We start from the raw sequence: 25,926 nt of genomic DNA, 5'->3' as shown, positions 1-25,926 counted from the left end.
GCGTGACAAAACCTGCATACAACCAAGGCTGAGACTTAAGAGGATGGAAAGATTTTTTCAATTTCATAAACTACATCAGATGCTTTACTGGTGTCGAATATTGTAAGACATTAAATGTGGTGACTTGACTATGACTTGAAGGGAAGTACTTGGTAACTGCATCTTGCCTTTGGATTGTACGTGTTCACTTTTGACTTGTGTCGGGACTTGAGTGTCAAGTCTTGAGATGTACTTGTTACATTTACATTTACATTTATGGCATTTAACAGGCGCTCTTATCCAGTGCGACTTACAAAGGTGCTGTGTTATTTACTCATAGAATACAGCCTAGTCATTACAGTAGGTTGGAGTCCAATATAGAAATGATCGAGATTACTGTAGAAATACAGGGATCACTGCTGTTGCCTAGAAGTACAAAATGCATGAGGTCTATCTTAAACAATGATAAGTGCAATAAACAATAAGTTCTAAAGTTTGTTAGACAGCATCAGTGTAATAAATAATACTCTACATTAAGTGCTAATTTAGTTCTGTCAATAAAGGAGCAGGGTCATTTGTCATTTAAATATTCCATGAATAGATGGGTCTTCAGTCTGTGTTTGAAGCCTGCAAGGGACTCCGCTGTCCGGACAGCAAGCGGAAGTTAATTCCACCATCTGTGAGCCAGGACAGGAAATAGTCTCAACGCTTGTCGTCCATGAGACTTGAAGCATGGCATTTCAAGCCAAGCCATACTTGAGGTTCGAAGAACGCGAGGTTACGAATCGGGCTTTGACCATTAACTCAATGTATGAAGGGGCTGGCCCATTTTTGGCTTGGTAGGCAAGCATCAAGATTTTAAATCTGAGGTGTGCAGCTACTGGAAGCCAATGAAGGGAGCGCAGCAGCGGGGTAACACAGTTCAGCATTTAACACTATCATCCCCTCCCTGCTCACTACTAAGTTGGAGGATCTAGGACTGCATACATCCCTGTGCGACTGGATCTCCAACTTCCTAACAGACAGACCACAATCAGTACGGGTGGGCAACCGTGCCTCATCCACCCTCACCCTCAGCACTGGAGCTCCTCAGGGTTGTGTCCTAAGCCCCCTGCTCTACTCACTGTACACCTACGACTGCACAGCCACTTCCAGCTCCACCATCATTGTCAAGTTTGCTGACGACACCGTTGTCACGGGCCTGATCTCGGACAACGATGAGAGGGCCTACCTGGAGGAGATTAAACACCTGGAAAACTGGTGCCAGGAAAATAATCTCCTCCTAAACGTCAGTGAGACAAAGGAGCTGATCGTGGATTGCAGCAAGAAGCAGGAGCGGCACTACCAACCCGTGAGGATCAGTGGAACCACGGTGGAAAGAGTAGATAGTTTCAGGTACCTTGGTGTTCACATCTCGCAGGACCTGTCCTGGTCCCGCCATACCAACTCCCTGGCAAAGAAGGCTCGTCAGCGTCTTTACCACCTCAGACGCCTAAGAGACTTCAGACTGCCCTCCAAGGTACTGCGGAACTTCTACACCTGCACTATCGAGAGCATCCTCACGGGGAACATCACAGTGTGGTTTGGGAACAGCAACAAGCAGGACAGACAAACACTCCAAAGGGTAGTGCGTTCAGCAGAGCGCATCACTCATACGGAACTTCCTGACCTGCAGACCATCTACTACAAGCGGTGCCAGACCAAGGCCAGGAGGATTGTGAAGGACCCCACCCATCCCAACAATAGGCTCTTCTCTCTGTTGAGGTCAGGGAAGTGCTTTCGCTCCCTGAAGACCAAGACAGAGAGAGGGAAGAGGAGCTTCTTCCCACAGGCCGTTCGGGCACTGAATCAGGGAAACTGATAAACTGTGGGGACTACCACCACCATGTAACATAACTGTAAATATGTTCAAATTCCCACCATGTAACATATAACTGTAAATGCCATGGCAAGCATATACAAAAAGAGAACTAGAGGACAGTGTGCACTCATTCTTCCAGCAAAGCCATCAGGAAAGAAACATTCCCTCACACTACACGCAGGAGTCGAAACGGCATGGGGACCCCCGCTGGATTTCAAGTGCAACGCCGTAACCTCCCGACCATCGCAGCTGTCGCACAGCTTGGGCACTTCGGGGTTAAGTCCTAGGTCTTCCTCAAGTTCAATTAAGAGTCCCCATCTGTCATTGATTCAGGGTTGTAAATGGCCTGAGATGCAAATTCAAAGATTTGGGAATCTCACAAATGGTCCACTCGCTATTTTAGCAAGCTAATGTCAATTCTAGTTGAACAGGTGCTCAAAAGCTTGTCAGAGTATTAGATTGATTCGCTACCTACAACACTAACGTGGTATCCAAGGTTTCCAAGGCGAAGATGTGGGACGGCTCAAGGTGGCTCAGCAATTTTGCATGCACACTGCTTTAAAAAAAAAATCAAAAAAAATCACACCTAGCTGATGAAGGTGTCATGTAAAGCTTTCAAAGGAATGCTATTAGTACATTTGAGCAGAAATGTAAGTCAACAAATTTGAAACTTGCACATTGATAATAAATTAGTGCAGGACATCGCTTGACCTAAGTTGAATGTTGACAAGAGAGTGCAGCTCAGTACAGGAATTTGCAATAGAATAATCAAACATATTGCAAAGAGAGTCAAAGCCAAATCTGATAAAAATATTCCATATGACCTAACTCATAGTGTAGAGCAATCACGTGTTTAGCACACAGGGATAGCCAAAATGCTTTGAATATTTTGCATTTTTACAAGAATTGGAAAAGAAATACAAATGATAAGCCAGCACACCGACATTGTTAAAAGAGGAGAAAGAAGACTGGGTCAACATCACCAGAATGTGTTTAAAAACCTTTTTGTTCTAGGCGCACTGACATAAAATACTTCAAAACCTGTGGGACGTGTACATCTCAGTCTGTTTCTTTTGGCGTGCATGTAGCTGTCCTCGTTAGTATAGTGGATAGTATCTCTGCCTGTCACGCGGAAGACCGGGGTTCGATTCCCCGACGGGGAGAGTTCCTACTTCAGTGCACTGCAGAGGAACTTCTGACTTGGCACCCTTTTCAGGAAGGATAAAGTTGAATCCTATGCCCACGTTTGCTCTAGATTCATCTACATAGATGAATAAAGACACTCGCACATTGTAGATCAATCCTTTGATAAAGCACCCTAGAGAGAATTTGGTGCCCATTGGTGATGTTATCTCTAAGCAGGCGTGACAAAACCTGCATACAACCAAGGCTGAGACTTAAGAGGATGGAAAGATTTTTTCAATTTCATAAACTACATCAGATGCTTTACTGGTGTCGAATATTGTAAGACATTAAATGTGGTGACTTGACTATGACTTGAAGGGAAGTACTTGGTAACTGCATCTTGCCTTTGGATTGTACGTGTTCACTTTTGACTTGTGTCGGGACTTGAGTGTCAAGTCTTGAGATGTACTTGTTACATTTACATTTACATTTATGGCATTTAACAGGCGCTCTTATCCAGTGCGACTTACAAAGGTGCTGTGTTATTTACTCATAGAATACAGCCTAGTCATTACAGTAGGTTGGAGTCCAATATAGAAATGATCGAGATTACTGTAGAAATACAGGGATCACTGCTGTTGCCTAGAAGTACAAAATGCATGAGGTCTATCTTAAACAATGATAAGTGCAATAAACAATAAGTTCTAAAGTTTGTTAGACAGCATCAGTGTAATAAATAATACTCTACATTAAGTGCTAATTCAGTTCTGTCAATAAAGGAGCAGGGTCATTTGTCATTTAAATATTCCATGAATAGATGGGTCTTCAGTCTGTGTTTGAAGCCTGCAAGGGACTCCGCTGTCCGGACAGCAAGCGGAAGTTAATTCCACCATCTGTGAGCCAGGACAGGAAATAGTCTCAACGCTTGTCTTCCATGAGACTTGAAGCATGGCATTTCAAGCCAAGCCATACTTGAGGTTCGAAGAACGCGAGGTTACGAATCGGGCTTTGACCATTAACTCAATGTATGAAGGGGCTGGCCCATTTTTGGCTTGGTAGGCAAGCATCAAGATTCTAAATCTGAGGTGTGCAGCTACTGGAAGCCAATGAAGGGAGCGCAGCAGCGGGGTAACACAGTTCAGCATTTAACACTATCATCCCCTCCCTGCTCACTAATAAGTTGGAGGATCTAGGACTGCATACATCCCTGTGCGACTGGATCTCCAACTTCCTAACAGACAGACCACAATCAGTACGGGTGGGCAACCGTGCCTCATCCACCCTCACCCTCAGCACTGGAGCTCCTCAGGGTTGTGTCCTAAGCCCCCTGCTCTACTCACTGTACACCTACGACTGCACAGCCACTTCCAGCTCCACCATCATTGTCAAGTTTGCTGACGACACCGTTGTCACGGGCCTGATCTCGGACAACGATGAGAGGGCCTACCTGGAGGAGATTAAACACCTGGAAAACTGGTGCCAGGAAAATAATCTCCTCCTAAACGTCAGTGAGACAAAGGAGCTGATCGTGGATTGCAGCAAGAAGCAGGTGCGGCACTACCAACCCGTGAGGATCAGTGGAACCACGGTGGAAAGAGTAGATAGTTTCAGGTACCTTGGTGTTCACATCTCGCAGGACCTGTCCTGGTCCCGCCATACCAACTCCCTGGCAAAGAAGGCTCGTCAGCGTCTTTACCACCTCAGACGCCTAAGAGACTTCAGACTGCCCTCCAAGGTACTGCGGAACTTCTACACCTGCACTATCGAGAGCATCCTCACGGGGAACATCACAGTGTGGTTTGGGAACAGCAACAAGCAGGACAGACAAACACTCCAAAGGGTAGTGCGTTCAGCAGAGCGCATCACTCATACGGAACTTCCTGACCTGCAGACCATCTACTACAAGCGGTGCCAGACCAAGGCCAGGAGGATTGTGAAGGACCCCACCCATCCCAACAATAGGCTCTTCTCTCTGTTGAGGTCAGGGAAGTGCTTTCGCTCCCTGAAGACCAAGACAGAGAGACGGAAGAGGAGCTTCTTCCCACAGGCCGTTCGGGCACTGAATCAGGGAAACTGATAAACTGTGGGGACTACCACCACCATGTAACATAACTGTAAATATGTTCAAATTCCCACCATGTAACATATAACTGTAAATGCCATGGCAAGCATATACAAAAAGAGAACTAGAGGACAGTGTGCACTCATTCTTCCAGCAAAGCCATCAGGAAAGAAACATTCCCTCACACTACACGCAGGAGTCGAAACGGCATGGGGACCCCCGCTGGATTTCAAGTGCAACGCCGTAACCTCCCGACCATCGCAGCTGTCGCACAGCTTGGGCACTTCGGGGTTAAGTCCTAGGTCTTCCTCAAGTTCAATTAAGAGTCCCCATCTGTCATTGATTCAGGGTTGTAAATGGCCTGAGATGTAAATTCAAAGATTTGGGAATCTCACAAATGGTCCACTCGCTATTTTAGCAAGCTAATGTCAATTCTAGTTGAACAGGTGCTCAAAAGCTTGTCAGAGTATTAGATTGATTCGCTACCTACAACACTAACGTGGTATCCAAGGTTTCCAAGGCGAAGATGTGGGACGGCTCAAGGTGGCTCAGCAATTTTGCATGCACACTGCTTTAAAAAAAAAATCAAAAAAATCACACCTAGCTGATGAAGGTGTCATGTAAAGCTTTCAAAGGAATGCTATTAGTACATTTGAGCAGAAATGTAAGTCAACAAATTTGAAACTTGCACATTGATAATAAATTAGTGCAGGACATCGCTTGACCTAAGTTGAATGTTGACAAGAGAGTGCAGCTCAGTACAGGAATTTGCAATAGAATAATCAAACATATTGCAAAGAGAGTCAAAGCCAAATCTGATAAAAATATTCCATATGACCTAACTCATAGTGTAGAGCAATCACGTGTTTAGCACACAGGGATAGCCAAAATGCTTTGAATATTTTGCATTTTTACAAGAATTGGAAAAGAAATACAAATGATAAGCCAGCACACCGACATTGTTAAAAGAGGAGAAAGAAGACTGGGTCAACATCACCAGAATGTGTTTAAAAACCTTTTTGTTCTAGGCGCACTGACATAAAATACTTCAAAACCTGTGGGACGTGTACATCTCAGTCTGTTTCTTTTGGCGGGCATGTAGCTGTCCTCGTTAGTATAGTGGATAGTATCTCCGCCTGTCACGCGGAAGACCGGGGTTCGATTCCCCGACGGGGAGAGTTCCTACTTCAGTGCACTGCAGAGGAACTTCTGACTTGGCACCCTTTTCAGGAAGGATAAAGTTGAATCCTATGCCCACGTTTGCTCTAGATTCATCTACATAGATGAATAAAGACACTCGCACATTGTAGATCAATCCTTTGATAAAGCACCCTAGAGAGAATTTGGTGCCCATTGGTGATGTTATCTCTAAGCAGGCGTGACAAAACCTGCATACAACCAAGGCTGAGACTTAAGAGGATGGAAAGATTTTTTCAATTTCATAAACTACATCAGATGCTTTACTGGTGTCGAATATTGTAAGACATTAAATGTGGTGACTTGACTATGACTTGAAGGGAAGTACTTGGTAACTGCATCTTGCCTTTGGATTGTACGTGTTCACTTTTGACTTGTGTCGGGACTTGAGTGTCAAGTCTTGAGATGTACTTGTTACATTTACATTTACATTTATGGCATTTAACAGGCGCTCTTATCCAGTGCGACTTACAAAGGTGCTGTGTTATTTACTCATAGAATACAGCCTAGTCATTACAGTAGGTTGGAGTCCAATATAGAAATGATCGAGATTACTGTAGAAATACAGGGATCACTGCTGTTGCCTAGAAGTACAAAATGCATGAGGTCTATCTTAAACAATGATAAGTGCAATAAACAATAAGTTCTAAAGTTTGTTAGACAGCATCAGTGTAATAAATAATACTCTACATTAAGTGCTAATTCAGTTCTGTCAATAAAGGAGCAGGGTCATTTGTCATTTAAATATTCCATGAATAGATGGGTCTTCAGTCTGTGTTTGAAGCCTGCAAGGGACTCCGCTGTCCGGACAGCAAGCGGAAGTTAATTCCACCATCTGTGAGCCAGGACAGGAAATAGTCTCAACGCTTGTCTTCCATGAGACTTGAAGCATGGCATTTCAAGCCAAGCCATACTTGAGGTTCGAAGAACGCGAGGTTACGAATCGGGCTTTGACCATTAACTCAATGTATGAAGGGGCTGGCCCATTTTTGGCTTGGTAGGCAAGCATCAAGATTCTAAATCTGAGGTGTGCAGCTACTGGAAGCCAATGAAGGGAGCGCAGCAGCGGGGTAACACAGTTCAGCATTTAACACTATCATCCCCTCCCTGCTCACTAATAAGTTGGAGGATCTAGGACTGCATACATCCCTGTGCGACTGGATCTCCAACTTCCTAACAGACAGACCACAATCAGTACGGGTGGGCAACCGTGCCTCATCCACCCTCACCCTCAGCACTGGAGCTCCTCAGGGTTGTGTCCTAAGCCCCCTGCTCTACTCACTGTACACCTACGACTGCACAGCCACTTCCAGCTCCACCATCATTGTCAAGTTTGCTGACGACACCGTTGTCACGGGCCTGATCTCGGACAACGATGAGAGGGCCTACCTGGAGGAGATTAAACACCTGGAAAACTGGTGCCAGGAAAATAATCTCCTCCTAAACGTCAGTGAGACAAAGGAGCTGATCGTGGATTGCAGCAAGAAGCAGGTGCGGCACTACCAACCCGTGAGGATCAGTGGAACCACGGTGGAAAGAGTAGATAGTTTCAGGTACCTTGGTGTTCACATCTCGCAGGACCTGTCCTGGTCCCGCCATACCAACTCCCTGGCAAAGAAGGCTCGTCAGCGTCTTTACCACCTCAGACGCCTAAGAGACTTCAGACTGCCCTCCAAGGTACTGCGGAACTTCTACACCTGCACTATCGAGAGCATCCTCACGGGGAACATCACAGTGTGGTTTGGGAACAGCAACAAGCAGGACAGACAAACACTCCAAAGGGTAGTGCGTTCAGCAGAGCGCATCACTCATACGGAACTTCCTGACCTGCAGACCATCTACTACAAGCGGTGCCAGACCAAGGCCAGGAGGATTGTGAAGGACCCCACCCATCCCAACAATAGGCTCTTCTCTCTGTTGAGGTCAGGGAAGTGCTTTCGCTCCCTGAAGACCAAGACAGAGAGACGGAAGAGGAGCTTCTTCCCACAGGCCGTTCGGGCACTGAATCAGGGAAACTGATAAACTGTGGGGACTACCACCACCATGTAACATAACTGTAAATATGTTCAAATTCCCACCATGTAACATATAACTGTAAATGCCATGGCAAGCATATACAAAAAGAGAACTAGAGGACAGTGTGCACTCATTCTTCCAGCAAAGCCATCAGGAAAGAAACATTCCCTCACACTACACGCAGGAGTCGAAACGGCATGGGGACCCCCGCTGGATTTCAAGTGCAACGCCGTAACCTCCCGACCATCGCAGCTGTCGCACAGCTTGGGCACTTCGGGGTTAAGTCCTAGGTCTTCCTCAAGTTCAATTAAGAGTCCCCATCTGTCATTGATTCAGGGTTGTAAATGGCCTGAGATGTAAATTCAAAGATTTGGGAATCTCACAAATGGTCCACTCGCTATTTTAGCAAGCTAATGTCAATTCTAGTTGAACAGGTGCTCAAAAGCTTGTCAGAGTATTAGATTGATTCGCTACCTACAACACTAACGTGGTATCCAAGGTTTCCAAGGCGAAGATGTGGGACGGCTCAAGGTGGCTCAGCAATTTTGCATGCACACTGCTTTAAAAAAAAAATCAAAAAAATCACACCTAGCTGATGAAGGTGTCATGTAAAGCTTTCAAAGGAATGCTATTAGTACATTTGAGCAGAAATGTAAGTCAACAAATTTGAAACTTGCACATTGATAATAAATTAGTGCAGGACATCGCTTGACCTAAGTTGAATGTTGACAAGAGAGTGCAGCTCAGTACAGGAATTTGCAATAGAATAATCAAACATATTGCAAAGAGAGTCAAAGCCAAATCTGATAAAAATATTCCATATGACCTAACTCATAGTGTAGAGCAATCACGTGTTTAGCACACAGGGATAGCCAAAATGCTTTGAATATTTTGCATTTTTACAAGAATTGGAAAAGAAATACAAATGATAAGCCAGCACACCGACATTGTTAAAAGAGGAGAAAGAAGACTGGGTCAACATCACCAGAATGTGTTTAAAAACCTTTTTGTTCTAGGCGCACTGACATAAAATACTTCAAAACCTGTGGGACGTGTACATCTCAGTCTGTTTCTTTTGGCGGGCATGTAGCTGTCCTCGTTAGTATAGTGGATAGTATCTCCGCCTGTCACGCGGAAGACCGGGGTTCGATTCCCCGACGGGGAGAGTTCCTACTTCAGTGCACTGCAGAGGAACTTCTGACTTGGCACCCTTTTCAGGAAGGATAAAGTTGAATCCTATGCCCACGTTTGCTCTAGATTCATCTACATAGATGAATAAAGACACTCGCACATTGTAGATCAATCCTTTGATAAAGCACCCTAGAGAGAATTTGGTGCCCATTGGTGATGTTATCTCTAAGCAGGCGTGACAAAACCTGCATACAACCAAGGCTGAGACTTAAGAGGATGGAAAGATTTTTTCAATTTCATAAACTACATCAGATGCTTTACTGGTGTCGAATATTGTAAGACATTAAATGTGGTGACTTGACTATGACTTGAAGGGAAGTACTTGGTAACTGCATCTTGCCTTTGGATTGTACGTGTTCACTTTTGACTTGTGTCGGGACTTGAGTGTCAAGTCTTGAGATGTACTTGTTACATTTACATTTACATTTATGGCATTTAACAGGCGCTCTTATCCAGTGCGACTTACAAAGGTGCTGTGTTATTTACTCATAGAATACAGCCTAGTCATTACAGTAGGTTGGAGTCCAATATAGAAATGATCGAGATTACTGTAGAAATACAGGGATCACTGCTGTTGCCTAGAAGTACAAAATGCATGAGGTCTATCTTAAACAATGATAAGTGCAATAAACAATAAGTTCTAAAGTTTGTTAGACAGCATCAGTGTAATAAATAATACTCTACATTAAGTGCTAATTCAGTTCTGTCAATAAAGGAGCAGGGTCATTTGTCATTTAAATATTCCATGAATAGATGGGTCTTCAGTCTGTGTTTGAAGCCTGCAAGGGACTCCGCTGTCCGGACAGCAAGCGGAAGTTAATTCCACCATCTGTGAGCCAGGACAGGAAATAGTCTCAACGCTTGTCTTCCATGAGACTTGAAGCATGGCATTTCAAGCCAAGCCATACTTGAGGTTCGAAGAACGCGAGGTTACGAATCGGGCTTTGACCATTAACTCAATGTATGAAGGGGCTGGCCCATTTTTGGCTTGGTAGGCAAGCATCAAGATTTTAAATCTGAGGTGTGCAGCTACTGGAAGCCAATGAAGGGAGCGCAGCAGCGGGGTAACACAGTTCAGCATTTAACACTATCATCCCCTCCCTGCTCACTACTAAGTTGGAGGATCTAGGACTGCATACATCCCTGTGCGACTGGATCTCCAACTTCCTAACAGACAGACCACAATCAGTACGGGTGGGCAACCGTGCCTCATCCACCCTCACCCTCAGCACTGGAGCTCCTCAGGGTTGTGTCCTAAGCCCCCTGCTCTACTCACTGTACACCTACGACTGCACAGCCACTTCCAGCTCCACCATCATTGTCAAGTTTGCTGACGACACCGTTGTCACGGGCCTGATCTCGGACAACGATGAGAGGGCCTACCTGGAGGAGATTAAACACCTGGAAAACTGGTGCCAGGAAAATAATCTCCTCCTAAACGTCAGTGAGACAAAGGAGCTGATCGTGGATTGCAGCAAGAAGCAGGAGCGGCACTACCAACCCGTGAGGATCAGTGGAACCACGGTGGAAAGAGTAGATAGTTTCAGGTACCTTGGTGTTCACATCTCGCAGGACCTGTCCTGGTTCCGCCATACCAACTCCCTGGCAAAGAAGGCTCGTCAGCGTCTTTACCACCTCAGACGCCTAAGAGACTTCAGACTGCCCTCCAAGGTACTGCGGAACTTCTACACCTGCACTATCGAGAGCATCCTCACGGGGAACATCACAGTGTGGTTTGGGAACAGCAACAAGCAGGACAGACAAACACTCCAAAGGGTAGTGCGTTCAGCAGAGCGCATCACTCATACGGAACTTCCTGACCTGTAGACCATCTACTACAAGCGGTGCCAGACCAAGGCCAGGAGGATTGTGAAGGACCCCACCCATCCCAACAATAGGCTCTTCTCTCTGTTGAGGTCAGGGAAGTGCTTTCGCTCCCTGAAGACCAAGACAGAGAGACGGAAGAGGAGCTTCTTCCCACAGGCCGTTCGGGCACTGAATCAGGGAAACTGATAAACTGTGGGGACTACCACCACCATGTAACATAACTGTAAATATGTTCAAATTCCCACCATGTAACATATAACTGTAAATGCCATGGCAAGCATATACAAAAAGAGAACTAGAGGACAGTGTGCACTCATTCTTCCAGCAAAGCCATCAGGAAAGAAACATTCCCTCACACTACACGCAGGAGTCGAAACGGCATGGGGACCCCCGCTGGATTTCAAGTGCAACGCCGTAACCTCCCGACCATCGCAGCTGTCGCACAGCTTGGGCACTTCGGGGTTAAGTCCTAGGTCTTCCTCAAGTTCAATTAAGAGTCCCCATCTGTCATTGATTCAGGGTTGTAAATGGCCTGAGATGTAAATTCAAAGATTTGGGAATCTCACAAATGGTCCACTCGCTATTTTAGCAAGCTAATGTCAATTCTAGTTGAACAGGTGCTCAAAAGCTTGTCAGAGTATTAGATTGATTCGCTACCTACAACACTAACGTGGTATCCAAGGTTTCCAAGGCGAAGATGTGGGACGGCTCAAGGTGGCTCAGCAATTTTGCATGCACACTGCTTTAAAAAAAAAATCAAAAAAATCACACCTAGCTGATGAAGGTGTCATGTAAAGCTTTCAAAGGAATGCTATTAGTACATTTGAGCAGAAATGTAAGTCAACAAATTTGAAACTTGCACATTGATAATAAATTAGTGCAGGACATCGCTTGACCTAAGTTGAATGTTGACAAGAGAGTGCAGCTCAGTACAGGAATTTGCAATAGAATAATCAAACATATTGCAAAGAGAGTCAAAGCCAAATCTGATAAAAATATTCCATATGACCTAACTCATAGTGTAGAGCAATCACGTGTTTAGCACACAGGGATAGCCAAAATGCTTTGAATATTTTGCATTTTTACAAGAATTGGAAAAGAAATACAAATGATAAGCCAGCACACCGACATTGTTAAAAGAGGAGAAAGAAGACTGGGTCAACATCACCAGAATGTGTTTAAAAACCTTTTTGTTCTAGGCGCACTGACATAAAATACTTCAAAACCTGTGGGACGTGTACATCTCAGTCTGTTTCTTTTGGCGGGCATGTAGCTGTCCTCGTTAGTATAGTGGATAGTATCTCCGCCTGTCACGCGGAAGACCGGGGTTCGATTCCCCGACGGGGAGAGTTCCTACTTCAGTGCACTGCAGAGGAACTTCTGACTTGGCACCCTTTTCAGGAAGGATAAAGTTGAATCCTATGCCCACGTTTGCTCTAGATTCATCTACATAGATGAATAAAGACACTCGCACATTGTAGATCAATCCTTTGATAAAGCACCCTAGAGAGAATTTGGTGCCCATTGGTGATGTTATCTCTAAGCAGGCGTGACAAAACCTGCATACAACCAAGGCTGAGACTTAAGAGGATGGAAAGATTTTTTCAATTTCATAAACTACATCAGATGCTTTACTGGTGTCGAATATTGTAAGACATTAAATGTGGTGACTTGACTATGACTTGAAGGGAAGTACTTGGTAACTGCATCTTGCCTTTGGATTGTACGTGTTCACTTTTGACTTGTGTCGGGACTTGAGTGTCAAGTCTTGAGATGTACTTGTTACATTTACATTTACATTTATGGCATTTAACAGGCGCTCTTATCCAGTGCGACTTACAAAGGTGCTGTGTTATTTACTCATAGAATACAGCCTAGTCATTACAGTAGGTTGGAGTCCAATATAGAAATGATCGAGATTACTGTAGAAATACAGGGATCACTGCTGTTGCCTAGAAGTACAAAATGCATGAGGTCTATCTTAAACAATGATAAGTGCAATAAACAATAAGTTCTAAAGTTTGTTAGACAGCATCAGTGTAATAAATAATACTCTACATTAAGTGCTAATTCAGTTCTGTCAATAAAGGAGCAGGGTCATTTGTCATTTAAATATTCCATGAATAGATGGGTCTTCAGTCTGTGTTTGAAGCCTGCAAGGGACTCCGCTGTCCGGACAGCAAGCGGAAGTTAATTCCACCATCTGTGAGCCAGGACAGGAAATAGTCTCAACGCTTGTCTTCCATGAGACTTGAAGCATGGCATTTCAAGCCAAGCCATACTTGAGGTTCGAAGAACGCGAGGTTACGAATCGGGCTTTGACCATTAACTCAATGTATGAAGGGGCTGGCCCATTTTTGGCTTGGTAGGCAAGCATCAAGATTTTAAATCTGAGGTGTGCAGCTACTGGAAGCCAATGAAGGGAGCGCAGCAGCGGGGTAACACAGTTCAGCATTTAACACTATCATCCCCTCCCTGCTCACTACTAAGTTGGAGGATCTAGGACTGCATACATCCCTGTGCGACTGGATCTCCAACTTCCTAACAGACAGACCACAATCAGTACGGGTGGGCAACCGTGCCTCATCCACCCTCACCCTCAGCACTGGAGCTCCTCAGGGTTGTGTCCTAAGCCCCCTGCTCTACTCACTGTACACCTACGACTGCACAGCCACTTCCAGCTCCACCATCATTGTCAAGTTTGCTGACGACACCGTTGTCACGGGCCTGATCTCGGACAACGATGAGAGGGCCTACCTGGAGGAGATTAAACACCTGGAAAACTGGTGCCAGGAAAATAATCTCCTCCTAAACGTCAGTGAGACAAAGGAGCTGATCGTGGATTGCAGCAAGAAGCAGGAGCGGCACTACCAACCCGTGAGGATCAGTGGAACCACGGTGGAAAGAGTAGATAGTTTCAGGTACCTTGGTGTTCACATCTCGCAGGACCTGTCCTGGTCCCGCCATACCAACTCCCTGGCAAAGAAGGCTCGTCAGCGTCTTTACCACCTCAGACGCCTAAGAGACTTCAGACTGCCCTCCAAGGTACTGCGGAACTTCTACACCTGCACTATCGAGAGCATCCTCACGGGGAACATCACAGTGTGGTTTGGGAACAGCAACAAGCAGGACAGACAAACACTCCAAAGGGTAGTGCGTTCAGCAGAGCGCATCACTCATACGGAACTTCCTGACCTGCAGACCATCTACTACAAGCGGTGCCAGACCAAGGCCAGGAGGATTGTGAAGGACCCCACCCATCCCAACAATAGGCTCTTCTCTCTGTTGAGGTCAGGGAAGTGCTTTCGCTCCCTGAAGACCAAGACAGAGAGACGGAAGAGGAGCTTCTTCCCACAGGCCGTTCGGGCACTGAATCAGGGAAACTGATAAACTGTGGGGACTACCACCACCATGTAACATAACTGTAAATATGTTCAAATTCCCACCATGTAACATATAACTGTAAATGCCATGGCAAGCATATACAAAAAGAGAACTAGAGGACAGTGTGCACTCATTCTTCCAGCAAAGCCATCAGGAAAGAAACATTCCCTCACACTACACGCAGGAGTCGAAACGGCATGGGGACCCCCGCTGGATTTCAAGTGCAACGCCGTAACCTCCCGACCATCGCAGCTGTCGCACAGCTTGGGCACTTCGGGGTTAAGTCCTAGGTCTTCCTCAAGTTCAATTAAGAGTCCCCATCTGTCATTGATTCAGGGTTGTAAATGGCCTGAGATGTAAATTCAAAGATTTGGGAATCTCACAAATGGTCCACTCGCTATTTTAGCAAGCTAATGTCAATTCTAGTTGAACAGGTGCTCAAAAGCTTGTCAGAGTATTAGATTGATTCGCTACCTACAACACTAACGTGGTATCCAAGGTTTCCAAGGCGAAGATGTGGGACGGCTCAAGGTGGCTCAGCAATTTTGCATGCACACTGCTTTAAAAAAAAAATCAAAAAAATCACACCTAGCTGATGAAGGTGTCATGTAAAGCTTTCAAAGGAATGCTATTAGTACATTTGAGCAGAAATGTAAGTCAACAAATTTGAAACTTGCACATTGATAATAAATTAGTGCAGGACATCGCTTGACCTAAGTTGAATGTTGACAAGAGAGTGCAGCTCAGTACAGGAATTTGCAATAGAATAATCAAACATATTGCAAAGAGAGTCAAAGCCAAATCTGATAAAAATATTCCATATGACCTAACTCATAGTGTAGAGCAATCACGTGTTTAGCACACAGGGATAGCCAAAATGCTTTGAATATTTTGCATTTTTACAAGAATTGGAAAAGAAATACAAATGATAAGCCAGCACACCGACATTGTTAAAAGAGGAGAAAGAAGACTGGGTCAACATCACCAGAATGTGTTTAAAAACCTTTTTGTTCTAGGCGCACTGACATAAAATACTTCAAAACCTGTGGGACGTGTACATCTCAGTCTGTTTCTTTTGGCGGGCATGTAGCTGTCCTCGTTAGTATAGTGGATAGTATCTCCGCCTGTCACGCGGAAGACCGGGGTTCGATTCCCCGACGGGGAGAGTTCCTACTTCAGTGCACTGCAGAGGAACTTCTGACTTGGCACCCTTTTCAGGAAGGATAAAGTTGAATCCTATGCCCACGTTTGCTCTAGATTCATCTACATAGATGAATAAAGACACTCGCACATTGTAGATCAATCCTTTGATAAAGCACCCTAGAGAGAATTTGGTGCCCATTGGTGATGTTATCTCTAAGCAGGCGTGACAAAACCTGCATACAACCAAGGCTGAGACTTAAGAGGATGGAAAGATTTTTTCAATTTCATAAACTACATCAGATGCTTTACTGGTGTCGAATATTGTAAGACATTAAATGTGGTGACTTGACTATGACTTGAAGGGAAGTACTTGGTAACTGCATCTTGCCTTTGGATTGTACGTGTTCACTTTTGACTTGTGTCGGGACTTGAGTGTCAAGTCTTGAGATGTACTTGTTACATTTACATTTACATTTATGGCATTTAACAGGCGCTCTTATCCAGTGCGACTTACAAAGGTGCTGTGTTATTTACTCATAGAATACAGCCTAGTCATTACAGTAGGTTGGAGTCCAATATAGAAATGATCGAGATTACTGTAGAAATACAGGGATCACTGCTGTTGCCTAGAAGTACAAAATGCATGAGGTCTATCTTAAACAATGATAAGTGCAATAAACAATAAGTTCTAAAGTTTGTTAGACAGCATCAGTGTAATAAATAATACTCTACATTAAGTGCTAATTCAGTTCTGTCAATAAAGGAGCAGGGTCATTTGTCATTTAAATATTCCATGAATAGATGGGTCTTCAGTCTGTGTTTGAAGCCTGCAAGGGACTCCGCTGTCCGGACAGCAAGCGGAAGTTAATTCCACCATCTGTGAGCCAGGACAGGAAATAGTCTCAACGCTTGTCTTCCATGAGACTTGAAGCATGGCATTTCAAGCCAAGCCATACTTGAGGTTCGAAGAACGCGAGGTTACGAATCGGGCTTTGACCATTAACTCAATGTATGAAGGGGCTGGCCCATTTTTGGCTTGGTAGGCAAGCATCAAGATTTTAAATCTGAGGTGTGCAGCTACTGGAAGCCAATGAAGGGAGCGCAGCAGCGGGGTAACACAGTTCAGCATTTAACACTATCATCCCCTCCCTGCTCACTACTAAGTTGGAGGATCTAGGACTGCATACATCCCTGTGCGACTGGATCTCCAACTTCCTAACAGACAGACCACAATCAGTACGGGTGGGCAACCGTGCCTCATCCACCCTCACCCTCAGCACTGGAGCTCCTCAGGGTTGTGTCCTAAGCCCCCTGCTCTACTCACTGTACACCTACGACTGCACAGCCACTTCCAGCTCCACCATCATTGTCAAGTTTGCTGACGACACCGTTGTCACGGGCCTGATCTCGGACAACGATGAGAGGGCCTACCTGGAGGAGATTAAACACCTGGAAAACTGGTGCCAGGAAAATAATCTCCTCCTAAACGTCAGTGAGACAAAGGAGCTGATCGTGGATTGCAGCAAGAAGCAGGAGCGGCACTACCAACCCGTGAGGATCAGTGGAACCACGGTGGAAAGAGTAGATAGTTTCAGGTACCTTGGTGTTCACATCTCGCAGGACCTGTCCTGGTCCCGCCATACCAACTCCCTGGCAAAGAAGGCTCGTCAGCGTCTTTACCACCTCAGACGCCTAAGAGACTTCAGACTGCCCTCCAAGGTACTGCGGAACTTCTACACCTGCACTATCGAGAGCATCCTCACGGGGAACATCACAGTGTGGTTTGGGAACAGCAACAAGCAGGACAGACAAACACTCCAAAGGGTAGTGCGTTCAGCAGAGCGCATCACTCATACGGAACTTCCTGACCTGCAGACCATCTACTACAAGCGGTGCCAGACCAAGGCCAGGAGGATTGTGAAGGACCCCACCCATCCCAACAATAGGCTCTTCTCTCTGTTGAGGTCAGGGAAGTGCTTTCGCTCCCTGAAGACCAAGACAGAGAGACGGAAGAGGAGCTTCTTCCCACAGGCCGTTCGGGCACTGAATCAGGGAAACTGATAAACTGTGGGGACTACCACCACCATGTAACATAACTGTAAATATGTTCAAATTCCCACCATGTAACATATAACTGTAAATGCCATGGCAAGCATATACAAAAAGAGAACTAGAGGACAGTGTGCACTCATTCTTCCAGCAAAGCCATCAGGAAAGAAACATTCCCTCACACTACACGCAGGAGTCGAAACGGCATGGGGACCCCCGCTGGATTTCAAGTGCAACGCCGTAACCTCCCGACCATCGCAGCTGTCGCACAGCTTGGGCACTTCGGGGTTAAGTCCTAGGTCTTCCTCAAGTTCAATTAAGAGTCCCCATCTGTCATTGATTCAGGGTTGTAAATGGCCTGAGATGTAAATTCAAAGATTTGGGAATCTCACAAATGGTCCACTCGCTATTTTAGCAAGCTAATGTCAATTCTAGTTGAACAGGTGCTCAAAAGCTTGTCAGAGTATTAGATTGATTCGCTACCTACAACACTAACGTGGTATCCAAGGTTTCCAAGGCGAAGATGTGGGACGGCTCAAGGTGGCTCAGCAATTTTGCATGCACACTGCTTTAAAAAAAAAATCAAAAAAATCACACCTAGCTGATGAAGGTGTCATGTAAAGCTTTCAAAGGAATGCTATTAGTACATTTGAGCAGAAATGTAAGTCAACAAATTTGAAACTTGCACATTGATAATAAATTAGTGCAGGACATCGCTTGACCTAAGTTGAATGTTGACAAGAGAGTGCAGCTCAGTACAGGAATTTGCAATAGAATAATCAAACATATTGCAAAGAGAGTCAAAGCCAAATCTGATAAAAATATTCCATATGACCTAACTCATAGTGTAGAGCAATCACGTGTTTAGCACACAGGGATAGCCAAAATGCTTTGAATATTTTGCATTTTTACAAGAATTGGAAAAGAAATACAAATGATAAGCCAGCACACCGACATTGTTAAAAGAGGAGAAAGAAGACTGGGTCAACATCACCAGAATGTGTTTAAAAACCTTTTTGTTCTAGGCGCACTGACATAAAATACTTCAAAACCTGTGGGACGTGTACATCTCAGTCTGTTTCTTTTGGCGGGCATGTAGCTGTCCTCGTTAGTATAGTGGATAGTATCTCCGCCTGTCACGCGGAAGACCGGGGTTCGATTCCCCGACGGGGAGAGTTCCTACTTCAGTGCACTGCAGAGGAACTTCTGACTTGGCACCCTTTTCAGGAAGGATAAAGTTGAATCCTATGCCCACGTTTGCTCTAGATTCATCTACATAGATGAATAAAGACGCTCGCACATTGTAGATCAATCCTTTGATAAAGCACCCTAGAGAGAATTTGGTGCCCATTGGTGATGTTATCTCTAAGCAGGCGTGACAAAACCTGCATACAACCAAGGCTGAGACTTAAGAGGATGGAAAGATTTTTTCAATTTCATAAACTACATCAGATGCTTTACTGGTGTCGAATATTGTAAGACATTAAATGTGGTGACTTGACTATGACTTGAAGGGAAGTACTTGGTAACTGCATCTTGCCTTTGGATTGTACGTGTTCACTTTTGACTTGTGTCGGGACTTGAGTGTCAAGTCTTGAGATGTACTTGTTACATTTACATTTACATTTATGGCATTTAACAGGCGCTCTTATCCAGTGCGACTTACAAAGGTGCTGTGTTATTTACTCATAGAATACAGCCTAGTCATTACAGTAGGTTGGAGTCCAATATAGAAATGATCGAGATTACTGTAGAAATACAGGGATCACTGCTGTTGCCTAGAAGTACAAAATGCATGAGGTCTATCTTAAACAATGATAAGTGCAATAAACAATAAGTTCTAAAGTTTGTTAGACAGCATCAGTGTAATAAATAATACTCTACATTAAGTGCTAATTCAGTTCTGTCAATAAAGGAGCAGGGTCATTTGTCATTTAAATATTCCATGAATAGATGGGTCTTCAGTCTGTGTTTGAAGCCTGCAAGGGACTCCGCTGTCCGGACAGCAAGCGGAAGTTAATTCCACCATCTGTGAGCCAGGACAGGAAATAGTCTCAACGCTTGTCTTCCATGAGACTTGAAGCATGGCATTTCAAGCCAAGCCATACTTGAGGTTCGAAGAACGCGAGGTTACGAATCGGGCTTTGACCATTAACTCAATGTATGAAGGGGCTGGCCCATTTTTGGCTTGGTAGGCAAGCATCAAGATTTTAAATCTGAGGTGTGCAGCTACTGGAAGCCAATGAAGGGAGCGCAGCAGCGGGGTAACACAGTTCAGCATTTAACACTATCATCCCCTCCCTGCTCACTACTAAGTTGGAGGATCTAGGACTGCATACATCCCTGTGCGACTGGATCTCCAACTTCCTAACAGACAGACCACAATCAGTACGGGTGGGCAACCGTGCCTCATCCACCCTCACCCTCAGCACTGGAGCTCCTCAGGGTTGTGTCCTAAGCCCCCTGCTCTACTCACTGTACACCTACGACTGCACAGCCACTTCCAGCTCCACCATCATTGTCAAGTTTGCTGACGACACCGTTGTCACGGGCCTGATCTCGGACAACGATGAGAGGGCCTACCTGGAGGAGATTAAACACCTGGAAAACTGGTGCCAGGAAAATAATCTCCTCCTAAACGTCAGTGAGACAAAGGAGCTGATCGTGGATTGCAGCAAGAAGCAGGAGCGGCACTACCAACCCGTGAGGATCAGTGGAACCACGGTGGAAAGAGTAGATAGTTTCAGGTACCTTGGTGTTCACATCTCGCAGGACCTGTCCTGGTCCCGCCATACCAACTCCCTGGCAAAGAAGGCTCGTCAGCGTCTTTACCACCTCAGACGCCTAAGAGACTTCAGACTGCCCTCCAAGGTACTGCGGAACTTCTACACCTGCACTATCGAGAGCATCCTCACGGGGAACATCACAGTGTGGTTTGGGAACAGCAACAAGCAGGACAGACAAACACTCCAAAGGGTAGTGCGTTCAGCAGAGCGCATCACTCATACGGAACTTCCTGACCTGCAGACCATCTACTACAAGCGGTGCCAGACCAAGGCCAGGAGGATTGTGAAGGACCCCACCCATCCCAACAATAGGCTCTTCTCTCTGTTGAGGTCAGGGAAGTGCTTTCGCTCCCTGAAGACCAAGACAGAGAGACGGAAGAGGAGCTTCTTCCCACAGGCCGTTCGGGCACTGAATCAGGGAAACTGATAAACTGTGGGGACTACCACCACCATGTAACATAACTGTAAATATGTTCAAATTCCCACCATGTAACATATAACTGTAAATGCCATGGCAAGCATATACAAAAAGAGAACTAGAGGACAGTGTGCACTCATTCTTCCAGCAAAGCCATCAGGAAAGAAACATTCCCTCACACTACACGCAGGAGTCGAAACGGCATGGGGACCCCCGCTGGATTTCAAGTGCAACGCCGTAACCTCCCGACCATCGCAGCTGTCGCACAGCTTGGGCACTTCGGGGTTAAGTCCTAGGTCTTCCTCAAGTTCAATTAAGAGTCCCCATCTGTCATTGATTCAGGGTTGTAAATGGCCTGAGATGTAAATTCAAAGATTTGGGAATCTCACAAATGGTCCACTCGCTATTTTAGCAAGCTAATGTCAATTCTAGTTGAACAGGTGCTCAAAAGCTTGTCAGAGTATTAGATTGATTCGCTACCTACAACACTAACGTGGTATCCAAGGTTTCCAAGGCGAAGATGTGGGACGGCTCAAGGTGGCTCAGCAATTTTGCATGCACACTGCTTTAAAAAAAAAATCAAAAAAAATCACACCTAGCTGATGAAGGTGTCATGTAAAGCTTTCAAAGGAATGCTATTAGTACATTTGAGCAGAAATGTAAGTCAACAAATTTGAAACTTGCACATTGATAATAAATTAGTGCAGGACATCGCTTGACCTAAGTTGAATGTTGACAAGAGAGTGCAGCTCAGTACAGGAATTTGCAATAGAATAATCAAACATATTGCAAAGAGAGTCAAAGCCAAATCTGATAAAAATATTCCATATGACCTAACTCATAGTGTAGAGCAATCACGTGTTTAGCACACAGGGATAGCCAAAATGCTTTGAATATTTTGCATTTTTACAAGAATTGGAAAAGAAATACAAATGATAAGCCAGCACACCGACATTGTTAAAAGAGGAGAAAGAAGACTGGGTCAACATCACCAGAATGTGTTTAAAAACCTTTTTGTTCTAGGCGCACTGACATAAAATACTTCAAAACCTGTGGGACGTGTACATCTCAGTCTGTTTCTTTTGGCGGGCATGTAGCTGTCCTCGTTAGTATAGTGGATAGTATCTCCGCCTGTCACGCGGAAGACCGGGGTTCGATTCCCCGACGGGGAGAGTTCCTACTTCAGTGCACTGCAGAGGAACTTCTGACTTGGCACCCTTTTCAGGAAGGATAAAGTTGAATCCTATGCCCACGTTTGCTCTAGATTCATCTACATAGATGAATAAAGACGCTCGCACATTGTAGATCAATCCTTTGATAAAGCACCCTAGAGAGAATTTGGTGCCCATTGGTGATGTTATCTCTAAGCAGGCGTGACAAAACCTGCATACAACCAAGGCTGAGACTTAAGAGGATGGAAAGATTTTTTCAATTTCATAAACTACATCAGATGCTTTACTGGTGTCGAATATTGTAAGACATTAAATGTGGTGACTTGACTATGACTTGAAGGGAAGTACTTGGTAACTGCATCTTGCCTTTGGATTGTACGTGTTCACTTTTGACTTGTGTCGGGACTTGAGTGTCAAGTCTTGAGATGTACTTGTTACATTTACATTTACATTTATGGCATTTAACAGGCGCTCTTATCCAGTGCGACTTACAAAGGTGCTGTGTTATTTACTCATAGAATACAGCCTAGTCATTACAGTAGGTTGGAGTCCAATATAGAAATGATCGAGATTACTGTAGAAATACAGGGATCACTGCTGTTGCCTAGAAGTACAAAATGCATGAGGTCTATCTTAAACAATGATAAGTGCAATAAACAATAAGTTCTAAAGTTTGTTAGACAGCATCAGTGTAATAAATAATACTCTACATTAAGTGCTAATTTAGTTCTGTCAATAAAGGAGCAGGGTCATTTGTCATTTAAATATTCCATGAATAGATGGGTCTTCAGTCTGTGTTTGAAGCCTGCAAGGGACTCCGCTGTCCGGACAGCAAGCGGAAGTTAATTCCACCATCTGTGAGCCAGGACAGGAAATAGTCTCAACGCTTGTCTTCCATGAGACTTGAAGCATGGCATTTCAAGCCAAGCCATACTTGAGGTTCGAAGAACGCGAGGTTACGAATCGGGCTTTGACCATTAACTCAATGTATGAAGGGGCTGGCCCATTTTTGGCTTGGTAGGCAAGCATCAAGATTTTAAATCTGAGGTGTGCAGCTACTGGAAGCCAATGAAGGGAGCGCAGCAGCGGGGTAACACAGTTCAGCATTTAACACTATCATCCCCTCCCTGCTCACTACTAAGTTGGAGGATCTAGGACTGCATACATCCCTGTGCGACTGGATCTCCAACTTCCTAACAGACAGACCACAATCAGTACGGGTGGGCAACCGTGCCTCATCCACCCTCACCCTCAGCACTGGAGCTCCTCAGGGTTGTGTCCTAAGCCCCCTGCTCTACTCACTGTACACCTACGACTGCACAGCCACTTCCAGCTCCACCATCATTGTCAAGTTTGCTGACGACACCGTTGTCACGGGCCTGATCTCGGACAACGATGAGAGGGCCTACCTGGAGGAGATTAAACACCTGGAAAACTGGTGCCAGGAAAATAATCTCCTCCTAAACGTCAGTGAGACAAAGGAGCTGATCGTGGATTGCAGCAAGAAGCAGGAGCGGCACTACCAACCCGTGAGGATCAGTGGAACCACGGTGGAAAGAGTAGATAGTTTCAGGTACCTTGGTGTTCACATCTCGCAGGACCTGTCCTGGTTCCGCCATACCAACTCCCTGGCAAAGAAGGCTCGTCAGCGTCTTTACCACCTCAGACGCCTAAGAGACTTCAGACTGCCCTCCAAGGTACTGCGGAACTTCTACACCTGCACTATCGAGAGCATCCTCACGGGGAACATCACAGTGTGGTTTGGGAACAGCAACAAGCAGGACAGACAAACACTCCAAAGGGTAGTGCGTTCAGCAGAGCGCATCACTCATACGGAACTTCCTGACCTGTAGACCATCTACTACAAGCGGTGCCAGACCAAGGCCAGGAGGATTGTGAAGGACCCCACCCATCCCAACAATAGGCTCTTCTCTCTGTTGAGGTCAGGGAAGTGCTTTCGCTCCCTGAAGACCAAGACAGAGAGACGGAAGAGGAGCTTCTTCCCACAGGCCGTTCGGGCACTGAATCAGGGAAACTGATAAACTGTGGGGACTACCACCACCATGTAACATAACTGTAAATATGTTCAAATTCCCACCATGTAACATATAACTGTAAATGCCATGGCAAGCATATACAAAAAGAGAACTAGAGGACAGTGTGCACTCATTCTTCCAGCAAAGCCATCAGGAAAGAAACATTCCCTCACACTACACGCAGGAGTCGAAACGGCATGGGGACCCCCGCTGGATTTCAAGTGCAACGCCGTAACCTCCCGACCATCGCAGCTGTCGCACAGCTTGGGCACTTCGGGGTTAAGTCCTAGGTCTTCCTCAAGTTCAATTAAGAGTCCCCATCTGTCATTGATTCAGGGTTGTAAATGGCCTGAGATGTAAATTCAAAGATTTGGGAATCTCACAAATGGTCCACTCGCTATTTTAGCAAGCTAATGTCAATTCTAGTTGAACAGGTGCTCAAAAGCTTGTCAGAGTATTAGATTGATTCGCTACCTACAACACTAACGTGGTATCCAAGGTTTCCAAGGCGAAGATGTGGGACGGCTCAAGGTGGCTCAGCAATTTTGCATGCACACTGCTTTAAAAAAAAAATCAAAAAAATCACACCTAGCTGATGAAGGTGTCATGTAAAGCTTTCAAAGGAATGCTATTAGTACATTTGAGCAGAAATGTAAGTCAACAAATTTGAAACTTGCACATTGATAATAAATTAGTGCAGGACATCGCTTGACCTAAGTTGAATGTTGACAAGAGAGTGCAGCTCAGTACAGGAATTTGCAATAGAATAATCAAACATATTGCAAAGAGAGTCAAAGCCAAATCTGATAAAAATATTCCATATGACCTAACTCATAGTGTAGAGCAATCACGTGTTTAGCACACAGGGATAGCCAAAATGCTTTGAATATTTTGCATTTTTACAAGAATTGGAAAAGAAATACAAATGATAAGCCAGCACACCGACATTGTTAAAAGAGGAGAAAGAAGACTGGGTCAACATCACCAGAATGTGTTTAAAAACCTTTTTGTTCTAGGCGCACTGACATAAAATACTTCAAAACCTGTGGGACGTGTACATCTCAGTCTGTTTCTTTTGGCGGGCATGTAGCTGTCCTCGTTAGTATAGTGGATAGTATCTCCGCCTGTCACGCGGAAGACCGGGGTTCGATTCCCCGACGGGGAGAGTTCCTACTTCAGTGCACTGCAGAGGAACTTCTGACTTGGCACCCTTTTCAGGAAGGATAAAGTTGAATCCTATGCCCACGTTTGCTCTAGATTCATCTACATAGATGAATAAAGACACTCGCACATTGTAGATCAATCCTTTGATAAAGCACCCTAGAGAGAATTTGGTGCCCATTGGTGATGTTATCTCTAAGCAGGCGTGACAAAACCTGCATACAACCAAGGCTGAGACTTAAGAGGATGGAAAGATTTTTTCAATTTCATAAACTACATCAGATGCTTTACTGGTGTCGAATATTGTAAGACATTAAATGTGGTGACTTGACTATGACTTGAAGGGAAGTACTTGGTAACTGCATCTTGCCTTTGGATTGTACGTGTTCACTTTTGACTTGTGTCGGGACTTGAGTGTCAAGTCTTGAGATGTACTTGTTACATTTACATTTACATTTATGGCATTTAACAGGCGCTCTTATCCAGTGCGACTTACAAAGGTGCTGTGTTATTTACTCA

The 25,926-nt window shown here is 45.0% G+C and overlaps 8 non-coding genes across 8 annotated transcripts; all 8 read left to right on the top strand.

Annotated features, from left to right (window-relative positions):
* The first annotated feature begins 2,931 nt into the window (after positions 1–2,931).
* Positions 2,932–3,003, top strand: trnad-guc (transfer RNA aspartic acid (anticodon GUC)). Its single transcript has one exon. It is a non-coding gene; the product is annotated as a tRNA-Asp (tRNA).
* Positions 3,004–6,132: 3,129 nt separating this feature from the next.
* trnad-guc (transfer RNA aspartic acid (anticodon GUC)) lies at positions 6,133–6,204 on the top strand. Its single transcript has one exon. It is a non-coding gene; the product is annotated as a tRNA-Asp (tRNA).
* A 3,129-nt stretch (positions 6,205–9,333) lies between these two features.
* On the top strand, positions 9,334–9,405 carry trnad-guc (transfer RNA aspartic acid (anticodon GUC)). The gene has a single exon. It is a non-coding gene; the product is annotated as a tRNA-Asp (tRNA).
* Positions 9,406–12,534: 3,129 nt separating this feature from the next.
* trnad-guc (transfer RNA aspartic acid (anticodon GUC)) lies at positions 12,535–12,606 on the top strand. The gene has a single exon. It is a non-coding gene; the product is annotated as a tRNA-Asp (tRNA).
* A 3,129-nt stretch (positions 12,607–15,735) lies between these two features.
* On the top strand, positions 15,736–15,807 carry trnad-guc (transfer RNA aspartic acid (anticodon GUC)). Its single transcript has one exon. It is a non-coding gene; the product is annotated as a tRNA-Asp (tRNA).
* Positions 15,808–18,936: 3,129 nt separating this feature from the next.
* On the top strand, positions 18,937–19,008 carry trnad-guc (transfer RNA aspartic acid (anticodon GUC)). The gene has a single exon. It is a non-coding gene; the product is annotated as a tRNA-Asp (tRNA).
* Positions 19,009–22,138: 3,130 nt separating this feature from the next.
* Positions 22,139–22,210, top strand: trnad-guc (transfer RNA aspartic acid (anticodon GUC)). The gene has a single exon. It is a non-coding gene; the product is annotated as a tRNA-Asp (tRNA).
* Positions 22,211–25,339: 3,129 nt separating this feature from the next.
* Positions 25,340–25,411, top strand: trnad-guc (transfer RNA aspartic acid (anticodon GUC)). Its single transcript has one exon. It is a non-coding gene; the product is annotated as a tRNA-Asp (tRNA).
* The last annotated feature ends 515 nt before the right edge of the window (positions 25,412–25,926 follow it).

Source organism: Electrophorus electricus, chromosome 10 (assembly GCF_041902795.1).
Source record: "Electrophorus electricus isolate QZ-2024a chromosome 10, ASM4190279v1, whole genome shotgun sequence".
Taxonomy (NCBI): Eukaryota; Metazoa; Chordata; class Actinopteri; order Gymnotiformes; family Gymnotidae; genus Electrophorus; species Electrophorus electricus.
This window is presented reverse-complemented; position numbering and strand designations above follow the sequence as displayed.